At 41.1% G+C, this 20846-nt stretch overlaps 1 long non-coding RNA gene across 2 annotated transcripts in view; it reads left to right on the top strand.

The window, feature by feature from the left end:
• The window catches only part of LOC132250145 (uncharacterized), a 52606-nt gene that overhangs the window by 18751 nt on the left and 13009 nt on the right, over nucleotides 1-20846 (top strand). For both annotated transcript variants that reach the window (XR_009461748.1, XR_009461746.1), the window contains exon 3: nucleotides 19593-19674. This is a non-coding gene — a long non-coding RNA (uncharacterized LOC132250145). The remainder of the gene's footprint in view (nucleotides 1-19592; nucleotides 19675-20846) is intronic.

Below are 20846 nucleotides of genomic sequence, written 5' to 3'. Positions count from 1 at the left end.
GCAGCCACGACAATTTTTTCACAGCAGTGGGAACAGGGACTGCAGACATTAGCTCACAATGCATGCTGTAAATAAAGGACATGGAGCCCACACTGCAGGGCTGGATGAGCTGAGCACTGCTGATCTACAAGAATGAATGACATTTAATGATATTTTGAAAGGCAGAGGCAAAATCAGAGCAATAAGATGAGCAGCCTAAAGAGAATGTCTGAGATTGTTAATTAAGAAGTATGGTACTGATGCTGAATGTGCAATTTATCAGGGCTTTTCATTTATTATTATTAACGTGCAGTGACACTGAGGTCCAAGTTGCTGTTATACACTGTACAGACTCATAATGGTATGAGAGAGCCTCTGCCTCAAGGGGCTTACAGTTTAAATAGACCAGGCTGGGAAGGAGGGAGATTGGAAACAGGCAGAGAGAATGGCTTCCCTAAGGTCACACAGCAGGCTCTGACTGACACACACACACACACACACATTGGCCATGAGCAGAGCGAACATCAAGGCAGTGGCAGATGCAGCTCACTGTTAGATGGGAAGGAAAGCTACAAGATTAGTGACCTGAGGGAGTGAAAGAGAGGTCAGAGACGGGAAGGGACCCAGCTGAATGGGGTAAGAGACTGAGTGTAAAGCCATTTATTCATCCAGCCAGCCCTTTGGTTCTGCAGCTGAACAGAAAAAAATGACATGTTTACTTGTTTTTTTTTCTTGTTAAAATGAAAAACTAAAAAAAAAAAATGCTTTTCATCCACATGAAATGTTCCATCCTATTTAAAACAAAATGTTTTGTTTCAGTCACTTGTAAGAAAAGCAAAGGGAAAAATAAAGGCCTGGAGAAGGAGAGGTAGTAGCAGCACAGTGTCCCATCCCATCCCCCCCCAAATTCTTAGCAGTTCTGGGTCACTCAGGGTGAAGATCCAGATTGAAATCTTGCCTCTGCATGAGGGGACTTGAGCACTCCAGGAGAGTACCTAAACCACCAGGCTACAGCTCAGGGTGTTCGTAGGCACTCCTGCCGATAGCATTCCCAAATTTTAAATAAAGGCTACACTAACAGAGAGATGAGAGCCCAGCTTTCTCCTCACTGGGGCACTGGCTTCACCACCAGACTAGAGACTTATTCTCACCACTGTTACAGAATTTCACATACAGTGGCACAGCTTTAGCAGAAGGAATTAGAGGAATCCCAGCTCAAAGTAACTATAAAAGCCTAGGTGATAGACCCCTTTGCTGAAAGATGGTAGCACTAAGTTCTAATTCACTCCCGGCTGGTAGGGATTTGAATTCATGTGTCTTAATTGCCAGACTATAGACTCATTCTCTGGCTCAGTTACTATTTAAGTAGCTTATATAAAGTGGCACAGCTCCAAAAAGAGAGATCGGAGAAGTCCTATTCCAGAAAGTTTTTAGGGCCAGTGGTTTGGGCATGCTCCTTGGAGGTAGGTCCAAGCCTTCTCTGCCAGAGGAGGAAACTAAACCCCGATCTCTTTCACTCTTGGGAGCACTAACCTATGAGTAAGAGGGGAGCTGTCGCAGTTCCTGTTTTTTGAATTTATCCATGAGTACTTTTTTTCCAAACTGACTGTTAGACAAATTCAGGTGAAAAGTGTGAAAAAATTGGGGGGGGGGGGGGCAAACCCACATTTTTCAGTGAATTTACTACTTGCCAAAAACGTTCGTCCATTCTAACTGGGAACATGGCTTTTCCCAACTAGGAAGATGCTTATTTTCTTATAATTTACACACCCATAATGGTAGGCACCACATTCATCCAAATGCTACACATAGTCTCTGCCTGCAAAGAGCTGACAGTTTACATACACAAGGGTGAGAGATAGAAAATACTGTTACCCCCCACTACAGCCAGAGACCTGAGGTACAGAGAGACTGAGACTTGTTCAAGGTCACGCAGAAAGTCAGGAATAGACAAGAAATTAACTTAGATCCCCCTTAGTCACAGCCCTTTGCTTTATCCAGGGCATGTCCCTTCCTCTGCATCTCAGCAATGCTTGACAGATGAAGGATAAGAGAGAAGTGTGTGTTCAACGCAAGCGAATAACAACCAGAGGAGTGGGGCTGTGGCAGATTCCAAGACAGAATTGGGGTTATAGGGTCAAGAAAGAGGCAGTTGAAGTTAAATTGTGACAGGATGTATCCAGCTGTTTAGTTTTTTGTTTTTGATTAGTTGTCCCTGATGGTGAGGTATGTGCTAATGCTTTGGGACTACTGCTTTCAATGTGCAGTTTACAGACCAAAGCCTGGATTCTGCCAGACCTTAACTCTTATGGGAAGGAAACACGGTAAGATGTCCTAAAAGAAAGCAGCAGCAACAATTTTTTCACAGCAGTGGGAATGGGGACATGAGCTCATAATGCATGCTGCAAATAAAGGACATGATGCAGCAACCAAAATCTGTTCATTATCTGACATAGTTATCTGTTGTAGTTCCAGTGAGACAGATCCTCAGTTGGTGTCAGTCAGCAGAGTGGTACTGGTGTTATGCTGATTAACACTAGCTGAGGATTTGACCCACCAGATCGTATTTTTTTTAAATCTCTCATAGCATCATACACCAGGCTTGAGTTATCAGTTAACAATTCCTGCTGTATTTCAGAGTCTCCTAATGACTCAGATAGCATCTGAGGGTATGCTTTGACAGCACGCTCACTTTATGAATTGGAATTCACATTGTAGTCAGGTTCAACAAGCCTGGAATTAGGCCCACAGTCTTACTGGCAAGCCAGACTACAAAATAGCTACTGAAATATTTCATCTTAAAAGAAGGGTTTTCAACAGTTTGTCGCATGCCTGCTGCCCAGGGGTGAGACATGCAAGGAGGTAGAGCATTCAGCAGGCAGATTGGTATGGTAGCTCACACCAACATATGGTTTAATATGCTGAGTTCAGATAACAAAATCCAACCTGTGGGTACTTACAGCCTAATAGCTGCTGAAGCCCCCCTTTATGAAAATTAGGGGTTTTGTTTTTGTGTTTTGCTTTCAGCAGCCTTGCACATATTGGCCCCAGTCTTCATCCCTTGTTGTGCACGTCTATCAGGTCTAAATGTTATTAAGCCAGGACAAAAACCTCAGGTAGCCTCTCCCTGCTCCACAATGGCAGCAGTTAGAAAAGCTAGACTCCTGCTGAGAGTAACAAGGCACCCTGTGAAGGGAAATAACCAAGGTCAATGGTGGGGACGCAGGCATCTGCAGACAAGCACTTGCCCCCATTTTCCACTCATGGTCATTGTTGCTTTCCACTGACCAGCTGCCTGCGATCCCTGGACCAAAAACAAAATGGGTAACACAGTCCCCATTCAACTGAGATTAAATGCCTGAAATAAGCCACACCTCTGAACAATTGCTTCCTATAAGAGGAACAGCATTCAATAGCCATGGAGCCCCATTGATCACTGTTATAAAAGAGGTGAAGGCCTGCATGAAAAAGGTTTCACACCGCCCCTTAAACTAGCTGTGCTTCTTCTGAGTCTCCCTTCTTTCTCATTCTGACTGCCCATTTTGCCCCCATTGTAATCAAGTATCATTCTATCCCATCCCAAGATTCAGGCAGCAATCTTAAAAAATTCACATAGTTACTGTAAAGCATCTTATTGCTCACTGATCGCATTAGTACCATTATCTGTACAACTTTTCTACTTCAACAATTAGTTACTATCATTCATACTGTGCAATCAGCTGTTAAATCCTCATTTATGTTAATTTGAATATGAATGTGGTGTTCAGTAAAATGTTAGATTGCCATGTTTACAAATATACTACAGGTATTTAGAAATTTAGATGATACAAAACATACTGTTTAAGCTCCTTGTGATGCCAGTTTAAATAACTTAAGCCTATTTATCAGTTACTTAGCTATTCTTTTCACATACCACTGTTTTTCTGTGCGTCACCCCTGTCACCCAAGAAAGAAACTGTGCCAGGTTTTTTTTATTCATATATAGTATAATAACTGGTAATCTTAAAGATGGAATTTAATTAGATGCAACTGCTACACGGGTAGCATAATTTAGCTGGAACACATTTTTCTAATCCATGGAGGCATTTTTTTTAAGGCTGGCAAATATACAAAGAAGGGGAAAACAACCTGTTCTGGTTTAGTGTTAGATCAACTTGAAGATCTGTAATATGTCAAGGCTAAGTTATTCTCCTAAAATAGCCCAGAGTCATTTAAATATGATAAAATCAAGAACTCCATATGATTTCAAGTAAGTTTGCCTCTACATATTATTTGCTCTTGGTATATATTCTTCTTGTAACACAAAGTGTACATTATTTCTTCAGCCATTTTTCCAGCATGTTCAACAATTAGAGGCTACTTAGATGTGCAAAATCTACCTTCTGTTTATACTGGAGAACTTATTCCTCATGTGCACAGTCAGATAAAATTCCACATAAATTCCATCTTCTGGTGTAAATTTAAGAGATTGTGGCACTGCTGGAATAAATCATGTGTTTTTCATCTATAGCCCTAACATCAAGGCCACCCTGATGTCTTAAGTCAAATGAGCTGGGCAGGCCAAGGTTTCTTAGTAAAATGTTGTCCATTTCATGCCAACAAGAAAGTAACCTTTAAAGGGAAATGACTGGTACTGAATTAATAAGGAGACTGTGCCCCTGGAAAGCCTTCTTTGCCTAAGTAAAGGTGCAGGAGACGAAAAGAGGTTGTGCACAGATAGTCACACTCTGGCTGCTTGTACTTAGCTTTGTCTCTTGATGAACAACAAACAAACAGTAAATTCCAGTCTTACTATTAATCCCTCTAGACTATCATCTCTCTGAAACAAAAAATCACCATAAGTGTAGATTTTTCTGCTTAATATGAGGCTCATTCTGTGACTGTCAGAATCCAGGGGGTTCTGTCCTCACACTGCTACAGCTCCTTCAATGCCAAAAAAATCCCAAAGCTTATACTGAAGAGAATCAGGTCGTAAGTAGCATTATACTTCCAGGAAAATGTGGGTAAGGCAGAGAGGAAAATGTTTGGTTGAAGACACTGTCCAAAATGCCTCTGAGGTTAATGGAAGTTGTACACATAGTTAGGATGTTAATTATTGATATTTTACGTATTTGATTTACTGTATAAGTTAACGCATCATAATAGTTGCAGCAATATCTCTAAGTATGAAGGACGCTGAAAACTTTGAAAAGCATAGAAAGTTTAGTTACTGGCCATGGAAAATATCCAGTTTTAAATGGATATACCATATAAATCATATAAATTCATATACCATATAAACTCTCAGTCTTACTACTGTTATATCTGAACTCCGACCAGGAGTTGGCAACCACCTGCAGATGCCATCGGCAGCAGCCAGCGGGGATCATGAACCACCTGCAGATGCCACCAACAGTGTGGGTGATGCCTTTTTGTAGGGGATGCACCGCCATGCTCAGGGGGTGCACATGCACTCGCGTGCACCCCCTTCACATCACCCCTGCCTCTAGACACGCAGGATTCCTATAGTCACTTCAGTAACGGTGATATATTTGTACTATGCGGGGGTTTTTTGGTTTACTGTAAATTTCTTCAAATTAAAAAAGGGGGGGAAATTAGTTCAGATGCAGCTTGCTGTCTCTCTGTCCCCCACAATCTAGATGGAGCGCACTGTCTCTGGACCTGACCCTTTAGTAGTACCTACTCAAACATAGCACTATGCTTTTGTTATCATGAGACTCCAGGTGGGCATACGGACCTGCATGAAGAGTCAGACCCAGCACAGGACAGAAACAATGTAGCAGAGAAGTGGCAAAACTTGGAATAAGTGGGACTAAATTGAACATCAGGCAATATAGGCTGAAGCACCCAGAACCTTCTGTAACTACAAAAGCAAGTTCTGGAAATCATATGAATGGAATAATTTAAAAGCAGAATGAACAAAGTGTACCAGAATATACTAGTAAGGGCATAACTCTGTAGGCAGTAGGTTGGATATAGAGAGAGCAGTTCTGTTTGTGACTTGGATCAAGCTTAAAGTAAATGTAATTAGTGAAGTGATTTCTGGAATTGTTAGGACATAGGTACTGGCATATACTTTGGCTATTACTCATGAACTAACATTAAATCCCCTTCAAATTTCTGTTTTTTGGTAGGGCAGATTAGCTTGCTTGGAACTCTGTGATGCTGAGGTTAAAGTGCTCCTAATCCCCAAGCTACCTAGTTTAAAACTAGCTTGAGTATCCCTACTCTAAACAGCAGTCTACAGCATAAGAAATACCCCAACTAGAGAAGAAATATAAGAGGCTGCTGGCTCTGCAAGATTATACATAGTCATTTTCTAGTCTGGAATTCTGACAGTGAGAAGTTGCCATTTTTTGAAGAGTGAGATATTTTGTACAAATCTTACATATAATATACATTGATGTAGCTTTAGTAGACCCTCTCTAGCTTTTCCATAGAGGGACACATGAATGTCAGACTAATATTCTGTCTGTTCCTCAGATAACTAGAATAGTAGTAAAGATAAGAATAGTAATTATGTCACATATGTTTATAATACAAATTATAATATATAGAGTGTATTGAATGTATGTATTAATGCTTTTAAATAAGTAGGCCACAATACACTGCAGAGAAATGCTTAGCAGAGCTGTTCCAGATTAATCCATTAAAATTTTCCACCGTATCCTTCTATCAGCACAGGGCCAGATCCTCAGCAGAGAACATTTCTTCTTTTATGATCCCAGATGCAGTTGAATCTGCTTGTTACATTACCAGGAAAAAAACACTTTTACTGTGTATACATAAAGGTTACAGCAGCTACCTCTTTAAAAAGAAAAAGGATTTTTTTTTTTTTAATTATGAAAACTGAATTTGGGCAATCTTCAAAGTGCTCCACTTGTATACAAGACTTAATCTGCAGGGACTTGATTTTAGTTCTCCTCGATGTGGGTTTTCTTTCCTAGTTCACACACCTTGAGACAAAGGCTATAGTTAAGACGGGGGAATAAGGGGGGGATAGTTTTTTTGTGCAGGATGCGTAGTAAATTTATTCCAGAGACAGCCTGCAATAGGCTTCAGAAAATGGATAGAGTGTCTTCTTGAAGAAAAGGCCTCTAAGTAAACTCTGCTGCCATTCAGAAGATTTGCTCTGACACTTAACAAGTGGAGCAGGAAGAAAGAAAAATCTGTTGTCAGGTTTGGGGTGTTTATCAGCTACCCTCTAGACACTTGACCTGATGCCGTGGACCCCCTAATCCGCTGATCTGCATGCTGAAAGTCTTGCAAGATTCAGGTCCAGGACGGCTGATGAAATTGACTGGAACACTTGTCCTAATACACTGATCCCCTCAGTACATTGTGTGCCTCTCACCTACTCCCGCCTCCTTCCCCCTCCCCCATGCAACTCCCCCGAAATTTAATTCTACTCACAAATTGTGAAATAAGTTGTTTGGGCTGGATTTGTAGAGTGAATTGTCCTACTAATGAAACAGTCTGTTCATTATACAGTTGTAGAAGGAAGATTTAGCGCTCCCATACCCCAAGACCCATGCAGGTTAACGTTTTTAGACTGACAGTTGACAAAAGAATGAATAGCCCAATGCTGTCAAATCAGGCTTACAAACAGCTTGGCATACAAACAGTTACTGCTTGTGTGCATGTGGATTTAGGGTCCCCAGTCTCTTAATGGCACAGATTTGTAAGTACAAATTGGTCAGACTTCAAACTGTTTGCAAAAGGAATAAAATGACCAAAAATTAGTTTGTTCTTGGCTTGTTCCCTCCCTTTTCCATCGCAGTAACACCATTAAAAAAAAAAGGAAAAACGGTGTTGGGTTGTTGCATCTACTTTCACATTATACTAAGGGGAACATAATTCAGCTAACCTGTTTTTGTCAGAACTCATTATGCGCTCTTTTCGCCTCCAAGCACTAGAAAAAAATTAATAGAATTAATGCTAGGATCAGTGTCTTTGAAGCATTCATTTAAATTACTTTTAATACCTGCTGCTTAAAACTGTTTGCAATATTTTTTCCATTTTTAATTGTATTAATCATTAACTATAATTATTTTGATTTCTGAACTCTTCTGTTAGGTAATTATGTACGAACTTAATAAAAACAGTTTGATTTTCATAAGCTAGGTTGACTTGAGTTCACTAATGAATAGAATAAAGCAGAAATCTTAGAGAGAGAGGACATTGTAGAATATTTTTACCAGGTGATTTATCACCAGAAGGACACTTTAAATCTGAATCAGTTTTATTAAATCTTCCATGTATTTATTAAAGCCAAAATAGGCATAACAGCCAAATGCAATATCACATCATAACCATCATTCTAAAGCAAAAACAAAAAAAACCCCAGTAAGCCAAATGTGCTTAAAAAGAGATGAAGATAATCTCTAAACCTGTATGAATGTCTTTAGAGCCCTGCCTTGACAACACACACATTTCATGAGTGAATAAATATTTTTAAAATGTCTATGTATATAATTTTTGTGAAGAAATATTGTTTCCAGTTGTTTTGAGGAAAGTGTGGGGTTTAAGGTAATAGTAAAACTCACATTAAAATTGGTTTATACTTACCTTTTATATTATATAAAAAATAAGATAATGCTTTTGGAAGAAAGATAATTTGCCATTATAAAGGAACAAAGTGCTTTTAACAGCAAAATTCTATGATCAGTCTCCTTTATTCAAAACTTTCCATGGCAATTTACAAGCAAAGGATGTAGGCAATGGATTATGAGCCCAAACTGGAAGCATAACTACGTTTCCCATCCACCTAGATATAACATCTAGTCAGCTAAACCTGACTTTAGTGTTTATTTGAAATATATTTGAAATAAGTGTGTAAAATCTGTTTAAGCAGCCCTGTGAAAATGCCAGAAACATTTCTCCACATGCATAAAAAAAATGACATCCCTGACCTTTTCAGTGATGATTGACAAACATATAGGCTGGGATTGTCAAAGAAGTCTTGCTGGATTCCTTGCTCTGCCTCATCTCCTTGAAAATTCCAGGCAAGAAATGAACCTTTTACTTGCCCATAAGAAAAAATTATCACTTGCCCTCATAGAGTAGAAAAATGCAATTTTGCAAGGCTATGCACCAAATGCTTATTCATGTGGCCAGTACTCTCCATGCATACACATGCAGGTAATCATTGTTGTGTTTAATTCTACACAAGGAACCATTTACTCTGCAGGATGATAAAATAGACATGATTCGCTTGTGTGATGTTTTCGTGGACTGAGGGCAGGATAACAGAATACATTCCTCTGTCTCCTTCCATATACTTCCAGAGCCCTTCAAAGGCCTCACAAGAATTTATTTTGCAGTCATGTCTTACATGTAGAGACATCTTGCCAGTTGCCCTTGCAGCAAGGAGGCAAGGTTCAGACTTGGTACACAGGGATGCTGGGGATAGACTCACTAGTACACAGAGCATTGAAACTTAGCCCCTGGAGGATGGAGTTCTCCTGAGTAGCAGTGTAGCTAGCTCATATGCTGCCCTATATAGTAGAGGTGGGTCAGGTGGGCACTCTGATATGACCACCTCTGCTGCTTCTATCTGCTGTCTGTCTTCAGCATGCTGGAGGAAGAACTGTCCCTCTGCCAGAGCCCCAGGCACCTGACCGTGGTGCAGTACAATCAGAGAGAACCCCGACCACCAAATACCACAGCTGTCATGGTTCTGTGGGCTGGATATCAAAGACTCCCCAAGCCTTACATTCAATGGGAGTTTTTCCATTGCCCTGGAGAGGGGGGCAGGCAGGATTTTGCTCATTAACTGAAATAATATGCTGGTTTCTTCCAAAGGTGAACCAGGATGCATCCTATCATATAGTGTAGCTTGCTTGCTTGGACCATCTGCACCACCTTCCAGTCTGCCACCAAGATCTCTGCTAATATGGGCCCTGATTTGACAAAGGAGCTCTTCCTGGGTGGCCCCACAGACTCCTAGAGCCCACTCCCTCCCAGCATGAAGGGATTCACTTGGAGCTCACCCAGAATCTTTTGCGGGTTCAGCATCATTTTACTGTTTGATTTTGGAAGGAGGTATATTTGCTTTGGCTTTATGCAGAGAGACTACAAGCACCCAGTTGATGTCCATGGGGCCCCAGTGCAGAACTGTCCCATGCACATTAGACCCAACTCAAAAGTTTGCAATATCAGAAATAGACTCTCCCATTCTGTGCCAGTAATTACAAAGAACAAAGGGAGCTCCACAGCTGAGGAAGCAGCAGGTCAGAGCATCTATGTCCACAGTGTTAAGACAAAGGGCTGTCCAATCCATTTTAAAACTCTGTCCTGGCATACCCATCATTGGAAATGAAAGTAAAGAACAAGCCATCAGTGAGGGAACTGGAAAACATATGCTGAAAAACCTCACTTATTCAACCTGTGCCCTTGAGAAGCTGGAAGGAGCATTTGGTCTTATAAAAAAAAAAAAAAAAAGCTCTGTTTTAAACATAAAAAAATAGCAAGTGAGTTTCTAGCATTTTTCCTTGTGTGGGCTGAGAGGAGCAAGCAGCTGGGTTTAGCTCCCACAGCCCAAGGCTGCCAAAAATCCTTTCCTCTTCCAAGGACTTATTAGGCAGAATGAGTTAAGTTTAGGATCATGTCCCCAAGACCCTCAGAAAGGTCCTCGAACCCCTCCCCACTGTCCATCGGCTCTGCTCTGTGCACAGTATTGTTTTTGTGTTGGGCAGGAACCAGCTGTGCTAAAGGGAGGGATTTTTCTCTAAAGCCAGTCCAAAGCTGCTACATCAGCTCTGCCAATACTCTCAGCCTCCCTGAGCCTGGCACTGAGATTACTGAATCAATGGTTCAGATGAGGGTTACTCTTGCTGTTGTTGTGGTCATAGCAGCTGCTAAAAGGGGGATATGCTGTACCCTCACAAAGACCTGTAGGGATATGGAAGGGATGAACTATGTAGTTCCCGAACCACCACTCTCCTCCTGCTGCCTTAATATATTAAAAGGAGGAGGAAGAGGACAGAAAACAGGACTAAACTGCTACATTCAATGCAAATGCTACAGCCTTAATCTCTTTTGGTGCTGCCTGTTGGTCTGACCAGCCCCATCCCAGAATTAGAAGCCTCACAGGAGAGGAACGTGAACCCCAGCCCTGATCCTTGTCATCCAAACTTACTCCCTTATCAGGTCCCCCCCTAATCAACTGAAGAGATGTCCAGAACTACAGAGGAGACTCTCCTACCTCGAAACTAAAAGACCCATTCACCAACCAGCTACCAGAAGGGAATAACTTCCCATCTGCCCAAACTATAGGGACCTACCTGCTATCCGTATAGCTGCCAGATAAGACAACCAACTAGAATAGGTTCCATCCTGTGCTACAGTGGCTGCAATGTAGGGTAGATGTGCTTGAGCTAGCTTTAAACTAGCCAGCTTTGGCTAACAGAAGCAGTCAGGCTACAGCAGCACATAACACAGCATGCGCTAAAATACCCTGCTTTTGGATTGGTTTTGCAGACTTCAGTGAGCTCCATGTTTTCATGACTACACTGCTATTGGTACCCAGGCTAGCTAGTATCCAGACGTACCCTGAAAAGGACACATAACAGCCCAAGAGTTACAAGGATTTATTGACAAGGGAAAGAAAAGAATATGGAATTAATGAAGTATACGCAAATACATAGGAATGATGATTGAACTGGTGGATTTGGGGGAGGGAGAGTGTGGAAATTGTATGGGATTAATGGAGGAATTTTTAGTGGACAACAGTGCCGGAATGGATTTTGAGTAGGAGGAGACTGTGGAAGTGAATGACTTCACATGGACATAGGGCTTGAACTAGTATTTTATCCATATAATTCAGGTGTCTTTGAATAGGATACAAAATATAAAAGGAAGTGCCCTGTTAACTCCTGTTCCCCATGTCACTGAATGAACTGGGAGTTATGGATTCTGAGCACTTTTGAAAATCAAACCCAGGATGGCTGAAATCCTGAGACTACCGCAAAGCTAGTAGACAGTTCAAAAAAGATGGACTGTGTGATTTGCTCCATTACAGCCTTTTTGTGGATTTGTAACAGAATCCAATTTCCCAATCCTCATCCTTTTCCTTCAAATGCAAGATCACCCTTAAATGTACCATAACTGCATGAGATAATCTTTTCACATGTTGTCAGTCTACTTAAAAACGATAAAAGCTCTTGGAGGATCCTTCTCCATATTGCAGCCTTTGTTGAGATACTCTAAGTGTAAACAGCAGTGTGTAGATTTTTATCTAGTGTCATGTTAATGAGAGAAGAAAGAGTTTGTTCTTGTATTTGAGAGAACAAAGCATCAAAGCCATATGATAACACTGATTCAGTGAAATGTTTTGGAACTGTTTTCTATATCAGTGTTGTTGGGCTTTTCCTCATTTAATTTTAAATTTTCAAATACTCTTAATGTAAACTACCTTCTGCTTGTAGGTTTCATGAAATCAGTAGCCTTCACTAAGAGCAATAGGTAGTCTTTAGACATTGTACTATTAAAACGGTTGTAAAATAGATTTCCATAGAAAGACCATATATAGCTTTGTGTAACTATTTTATGTTTATTAGTATGAGGAAGAATGGATAATCTGAACTTTTATTCAGCCTTAGCTAAAGGTCCATGCACAGAAGTTCAATAGTAGGATTTTAAAATTCAGACCATAAGAATAAGCGACACTTCATTGCAGAGTTGAAAGATAATTGCACAATTAACTGCATGGGGTCAATAATGCCAGAGCTGGATGCTTCTGACAGATAGGGATAATCAATTCAGCCTCTATATGAAAGGCATGAAGGTAGCAATGGAAAAATAACATAGCACAAATGTTTCAGTGTTATAATGAACACCAGCCAAATCATTATTGATATTTTACTTATTTTAAGTGTTACTGCACAAGTATCTTCTTTGATTAAATGTAACTTTAGAATATTGCTGTAAGTTTATTATCTATTCTGATCTAAGCAAGGACATTAACTTGGAAACTAGGTAATTTCTTCTCATTTCCATTTCAATATTTGCATGTGTAACAGCTATGAAAGCTGACAAGGATTAATTTCCTGGTTTATAGAGGTACTGAGCGCCCAAACTCCCATGGAGCTTCAATAGGATTCTAAGTATATAAATGTTGACATGAGGGCATCTAACTTTACAATCTGGCCCTAAGGACACCTATACATGAGCAACAAGGTTGAGTTGGAGCAGACTCAATTAATTGAGTCAGTTGGTGTGTAGTAATTAGTTACCATGCTCCGGCAGACTCCAGCATCTTGTGTATCATGAAACGCTCTGGGCAACTGAAAGCTGCTCTAATTAAAGGGCTGCCCTCCCCCTCTCACTCCCAAGGCATGTGTATAAACACCCTAAGTGCCTAAATTCAATGGTATCAAGGTGAGCATACGCTCCAGAATGTCACCTGGAAGTTGTGATAATCCCAGGGTTTGGAGAAAAAGAAGCATGCATGTAAGGGCTGGTATGGGGGACAAAGGGGTCATCCTACCGCACATGCTTCTTGGTATAATCAATCTAAATCAGCGGTTCCCAATTTGTGGTATGGGTACCACTGGTAGTATGCAGACAACCTGTCAGTGGTACGCATTAACAAATTTATTGTAATTACTTTATATGACAAAAATTTGTTGGTGGTTCTTAAGGTTAACCTGAAAAATTTGCTGGTGGTACTTAAGGTTGTATCGTTTTAAATTGGTGGTGTGCAATCTGTCAGAGCTTGGGAACCGTTGGTCTAACTGGCAGCGGACACAGTAGACAGTGCAAGTTAAGCCTTAAAACTTTTCATGCAAAAGAAGAAAAGTGGACTCTGAAGGTAATTATAGCCTGACTAAGTTTGATATTTATTGTTCCACATTTTGATATGCCTTTATTCTTTTCACTGGTATGGGAGAGAAAATTGAATCTCTCATCACAGAGAGATTTCTAAGGGCCTGATCCTGTAGTTTTCAGCTTGGCTTTTCTGGGAATTTTATTTGGAGAAGTCCTGCAATGTTGGATCCAGAAGCTGTGCTGACAGACTATGACCCTGGAGTACATCTTTTTAATGTATGCCATTCACCAGGAAGTGGCACTATTTGGCCAGTCAAACAAACCTAACAGCACGTTCTATGAAAAAAATTAACTCCAGGTGATTAAAAGGATTAATTTTGTGATGCTAGAATCAGAGTTAGAGCATGTGATTCATTATTCGTCAATTATGGGTCTTATCCACACAGCTGATGATGGCACATCATTGCTTCAAATTAAACATTAAAAGGACATTTTAAAGAAACCATATGGTTCTACTTGAAAAGTAGTTAGCGTACCAATTAAGCACTTTGACTAGTTTCATTGATAGCTATGACGTGAATAAACATCAGATGCATTTGGAATTTTTCTTTTGTTTTTCCCATATTTTTCAAACAAGGTCTGATAAGTAACAGCAACTTTACTTTCTTCCCTCTTTTCAGAAGGAAAAGGGAGACTCAGAAAATCTCCTTCCCCCTCCTCTCTAGTCACCCTGGTGGTAAGATTTGCTGGAGAGTACCAGAGGAGGTGATTTGTCCCATTAGGCTGGAAGTGACACATTTGGACCTCTATTTTCTTTATCGAGCAGAGCAGGATGGGAGTTCATTATATCACTGTGGCTAACCAGAAAGAGAACTTTGCAAGCACTTGTCAAACCCTGCTGAAAGACAGAAGTGTTTTATCTTTAGGGGAAATGTTCCAAAGCCAGAACAGGAAGAGAGCAGCTATTCAAAATGAAGCCCCGTAAGCTGTGTTGAGTAATGGCCTGTGAAACTGCGGCTTGGTTTAATGTGGATGAGAGGAGAGTCTTTAAGGGATGAAACCATGAGTTCTGAAAGAAGCACCTGAGGTCTATTCCACCTAATAAAAGCAAATGCTTCTGAATAGGTCTTTACAGGGGAGTTGCACAGTTACTACTGGCACTGGGGAGGTGAATGTATTTCATAATTATTTAGAGCAGTGGTTCCCAATCTGGGGTACGCAAACAACCTGTTAGTGGTAAGCATTAACGGATGTATTATAATTACTTTATATGACAAAAGTTTGCTGGTGGTATTTAAGGTTGAACTGAAAAATTTGCTGGTGGTACTTAAGGTCATATCGTTTTAAATTGGTGGTGCGCAATCTGTCAGAGTTTGGGAACCACTGATTTAGAGATCCAGGGTTAGCACTTGGTATCCTTCAGAAAACATCATTTATGCTAATAAAAAGTTTGGTTTCCTGTTTATTTTTCATTTAAGGCATGATCCATGGTCTACTAAAGTCAATCTGAAACTTCTGTTGATTGCATGGGCTTTGCATCAGGCCTTTCATCCTTAAGAGGGAATGTTTGAATGGGTCTAAAAAGCTAGGAAGAGGAAATGTCTGAACAGATAGAAAAAAACAAAAGGATAGGTCCTCAGTGTGGCTAGTGGAGCTAGGACAGCTGAGACTCGGGAATGCCAAACAACACTGGAACATCCAAACATAAATGGTGTTTTAGCAACTTATCAGTAGATGGGAAACAATCTTACATTCAGTTTTAAAAAAACATAGCCCATTTTTATATCCCAGAAATACTAATGCAAAGATGTGAATCCTTCAAACTGGAGCAAGGATTATCACTTGCTACATGTTTGTACAGCACTTAGCACATAAGAGCTCAACATCAGCAGCAGCATTAAAACAAGGCAGCAATAAAACAAGCACTTTAGTACTCCCCACAGCACAGCCTCTAGAGCTGGGGTGGGCAATTATTTCGGGTGGAGGGCTGCTTACTGAGTTTTGGCAAGCCATCGAGGGCCGCATGACAGGCAGCAGATAAATATTAATTTTCTACATTTTCTAAATTTTTTAGGGCCCCCACGGGCCAGATAGAATGGCCTGGTGGGCCGCATTTTGCCCACCCCTGCTCTAGAGCCAGAAAGAACAGAAGGAAATTGGAGGGAGGACTGCCCCAGGTGTAGTCCTAGCCAGTTATGCCTATCTTATTGAAAATGGGTCAAATTAGACCTGGTGTAAATGAATGAAGTTCCACTGAAGCAGACCTGTTGAGGAATCTTGTAACAATATATCATTTTTCTTTGGCAAGAATGATCCAATTAATGGAAACTAAATCCAGTGGTATAACAAGCAGAGTTGCTACCCAGGGCAAACCCTGTGGGAAAGTTGGGAGAGTATGACAGGCATAGTATGCAGTTTCAAGAGCAAGGGTGGGGTTGTGTGGGGCACAGATCCTGAGCAGGGGGAGGAACAGGGTCAAAGAGTGAGGGTGAGGAGCATGGGATCTGAAGGCGTGAGTGAGGGGCATGGGATCCAAGAGGAGAAGGGGAGGCATACCATCTGAGAGCAAGGGTAGGGGGGTTGGAGTCTGGGGGTGGAGGGCACAAGATCTGAAATCATGGGTTTTGAGTGGAGGAACAGCACTGTTACCCATGCTGGGAACTCCAGTCCCAGCTGAGCTGCTGCACGGTGCATACTCTACCCACTGCAACGGTTGCTCTTAAAGCAGCCAGGAACTGTTTCAGAGTTTCCAACATGGGAATACTACCAAGGCATGAACTGCACAGGGGTGGGAGGCGATTCCAGCACCCCTAACTTGGTGCCCATCTCTTGCCCATCTCTAGTTACTACAGACAAAAACTGTTTGTAGAAAAGGCTCAGTTGGGGGTAGTGGGAACTGAAAAATTAAGTTTTGAGATTATAAATGAAAAAATTAAGTTTTCAGCTGAATGACAATGACATTTAATTAAAAAAAGTTATAATGTAAAATATAAAAGTCAAAATGCAAAATGTTGGAATTATTGAAGTGACACCTTTTGATTGACTCAGTCCACTCTTTTTCAGAATTTCAGTTTGCAAACATTTTCAGGAGGTCAACTCTTTGTCACAGTTCAGGATGGGGAGGCTACTATCCACCTAGCTTCACACTGCAATCAATGCACCACCATTTGGGAAAAAATAAGTCAATGGGTTTCCTAGGAGTGTTACAAAAAATGAAAAGAAAGCTAAGAAAGAATAGTCTGGAGATATAAGACAGTAATAAAATTATCTGTAATGAAAACTTTTCTTTAAGAAACTGCTTAATGGGAACACATACCTAAGTCATAATGCTAAACATTGAAAAATATTTTTATATAAGAGTAAAGAATAGATTTATGTTGGTTTCAGGAATCAGAAAATTTCCTATTTTCCTTTTTAATTTCTTTCAAAAGTCCTGGCATATACTACAAGTAATTGCTTCCTCCTGAAGCTTTAAATAAAAAGTGGCTTCAAATTGAGAATGGCATCCATTACATTTAATTAATTTCCCATGAAGCTTGCATGGTGAAGGGGCAGCTGCTAATTGTGAGTAGCTTCTAAACTAGAGCTTAGTTAGACTACTCTGGTCAACATGTTAATTTTTTTTCGATTTCTGAACACTTTGTACATTCCCACTTGTAGGATTTTCATATTTGTTATATAAATGTAGTATCTGGACAAATGTCTGACAGTGCTGAGGACTGAATTCTTGGTTGATCCAGATGACAGGTACAGGACAGTAGCAGTGATGCAAGTGCCATCAGTGTGCCTCTGCCAGTGTGCCAGGGCAGATCAACCCATTTTAAAGGCCAGGTTATAGCTCATGTCCTTTCGGTCCTTAGCTTCCAGAATGACCCTGTCAATGAGTGTACTTATTCAAACAAGTTGTGGTGCTGTATTTTGTGATACAGATATCTGTCCTCTATGCATTGTTTAATGCTGCCAATCTCATTTTACATAGGGCTTCACTAATACTAAAGGTTTGTGACCATTACAAACCAACAAACTCAAGATAAACATGGATGTATAGGGCACAGGACTGAAAGGGACTTCCTAGATCACTGAAAATTGAGGTCCTTGCAAGCAACCACATCATATGATCTTCTTCATAGACTTATTGGGTCCCATCTTAAAACTAGTTCGTTTTTTTGCCCCTATTACTCCTATTGGAAAGCTATTCCAACACCTCACTTCTCTGATGGTCTAAGCTACCTACTACAGGTTTTTTATGACCAGAGACATCCAGTCCCCCTAAAATTTATATTTACTTTACTTTTTAAGGGAGATCATGCAGAATGCAGTTAGAAGTACACAGAATGTATTTAGTACACTGAATTATTAAATGATCCCTAATACAGTGTCCTAGCTGAGAAGTCAAGCACCTTAAATCAGGAAATATAAGAATTAAGCTTATAACAATACTAATATCTTTACCATAAGATATTCAACACACAGTCTACTTTAGGAATGGATCCCTGAAAACACCTATGGCATCCATCAAAATTTTAAAAGTCTCTTCATAAGAATAGTTGTATTTTGGAAAGGACATAATCAAGTCTTACTACTATTGTCATGCAAGAGATATGCACGGAAGTTTTGGGTGTATAAGAAAAGGCAAAGCAGGATCTGGCAAAAATAACTTTGGTTTTTGCAATATGTGTATGCATGCTATATAGTTAGTCCTACTAGTTTTCTTAGAAAAGCCACTAATGCCAGAGTTAGAAACCAGTATAATTACTTGATGAACCAAAAATAGTTACTGAATGAAATAAGGATGACCGCTATCACATTGGAGCCAATCCTGCAAACCCTCCTTGTTTGAAGCTTCTGTATATACCTTCCTTATGCAGAGGCCCATAAGAACTATGTGCTGGATGGGACATAAACGTTGTCTTTTGCTATATGTTGCCAAGAGATTCATCACAACTGCTTATGCTCAATACCTTATAATATTTATGAAACTAACAGAAAAATGTCATGATGACTTGTGAGCTATATATCAGCTGTTGCCATTTGTTTTTAAATGTGCCTCCCACATTTGTGTGGGGGGTTAGATCACAAGTCCATCTAACCCAGGACCTCCCAGTGGCAGAGTGGATGCTGAGGGAAAAAGCATTTATGCAGGGCCCATCCAGACTGATCTACTCCCTACCCCTCTTTTTCTATAGCAGTAGGTGCATCTACACGTGCCCCTATGGTGCTGTTGTTACTGTACTGTTGTTACTGTACTGTTATTTCCTTTTGGAAGTACTAAATGACGGTGCAGTAGCAGCCCATGCTGTGCTGTGCCAGTGGCACACAGTTAATTTTAGCTGCTACATCACCATAGCAATGCACTATAACGAGGGAGTGCATTGTTATGGCTACGTAGCATCACGTGTAGATGCGCCCAGTGTTTCCCAAACTTTTGATACCTGGGGCACATTTCTTTTTCTGGATTAAAATTGGTGGCATACTTCACTCTTCTACCCAAAAAGGTATGTGTGTGTGTGTATGTGTGTGTACACATACATGTACATATACAACTTACATAGTGGTCCCCACCTTTATGGTCCTACAGGCTGGGTGAGCAATGCTGAGTCAATCCCTATCCTGGATCTGGTCCATGGGTCTGATTCCACATTGTACAGGCCTGGCCAGGGCCCAAGCCCTCCACATGAGGCCAGCTTGGCTGGGGCCTGATACAAGCATGCTCAGCACACCCAAACTGTACAAGTCATTTTGTGCTTTAAAGTGTGTTTCATGGTGCTGTATATCATGTTTGGCTGTAAAGCATAATCATGTTTTCTGTGTGACATAATTGTTGTATATTATGCATCTTCTAGGACTGGAGTGGACCATCTCCCAGCCCCCTCATTTTGTCCAGACCATTGCCTTAAGAGTCCTCAACAGAACCTGTAAAGCCAGGTTAGTAACTCTGGCCAAATCCTGGAGTGCTGACCACCTTTGAATTGATTGGTCTGCATTAGCCGACTTCCAATGATGCTGTGATAAGGTTAGAAAAGTTATTTAAGGTTCAGGCCACCTGGGCTGGCGGGCTCTCTGTTTTTCCCTGGCAGCGGGGAGGGAGAACACTGGAATGGTTGCTGGAGCCTGAGGCCTGGTGGTACAGAGAGTCATGGTTTCAAGTCAAGTAGCCAGCCATGTGGGGTTTGGACTGGGAGTCCAGGGCAGGAGCTGGTAGCTCCCCGCCACCCCACAGACACTCAGGCAGGAGCAGAGATCAGCACTCCACAGCAGCTTGGCAGAGTCACATCAACGGGAATCCAGAGCAGGAGCAAAGATCAGTGCTCCTCTGTAGCTCGGGGGAGCTACATCAACTCACTGAAGGGCCCTTTGCAAGGCAGAGGGAACTGGCACCCCCAGCAGACAGTAATGGTGTGGGAGATGACCCACCCAAATTCCCAGGGACTAACTTCTTTTGAGTCAAGACTCCTCCCACCCTCAGGCTTCTGAGTCTGGGGTCGAAGGCTCCCCAGAAGGGCTGGAGTGATACAGGGTATACTTTGAACCAGGACAGTGTTTTTGTTTTTCTTGACCATCTCTTGTGTTCTGGTGTTTGCCTCTGTGATAAATCAGGGGTTTGTGCTCATACCACTTGGAAGGGAAGGGTTATTGGCTTTATTGGACACCCTAGTGATTCATTTAGTGTTTCCCAGGTGGTCCGGGTGGGGACTCGAGCCAAGGTGAACTATATTTAGTACCCCAGAATTGAACCTGGTCCTTGTTGCTACAGACAGGTGCTCAGCAGAAGGGTTACATATGCAGACCTTGGAAATTTGGTGACACAGGAATGGTGGTAGTGTTAATTGCCACTGCACCTGCATCACCAAATTGCCAGACCCGTAGGGAGCCCCGAAGCAGGAAGATATGGCTCCGTGGCTTAGATACTGATAAAATATCATTTTTCATGGTACATTTCTGATGCACTTGTGGCACACTAGAATGCCATGACATACTCTTTGGGAATAATGCTTTTATAGCTTCTGGTGTTCGAAGGCTAGGAAGTCCTATTCTGGAGGTTGTGCCTCTATCCAGCATGTTTGAGAAATAATTCTAGATAATAATAATAATTCTAG

The sequence above is a fragment of the Alligator mississippiensis genome, chromosome 1, assembly GCF_030867095.1.
Source record: "Alligator mississippiensis isolate rAllMis1 chromosome 1, rAllMis1, whole genome shotgun sequence".
In the NCBI taxonomy this organism is placed as follows: domain Eukaryota; kingdom Metazoa; phylum Chordata; order Crocodylia; family Alligatoridae; genus Alligator; species Alligator mississippiensis.
This window is presented reverse-complemented; position numbering and strand designations above follow the sequence as displayed.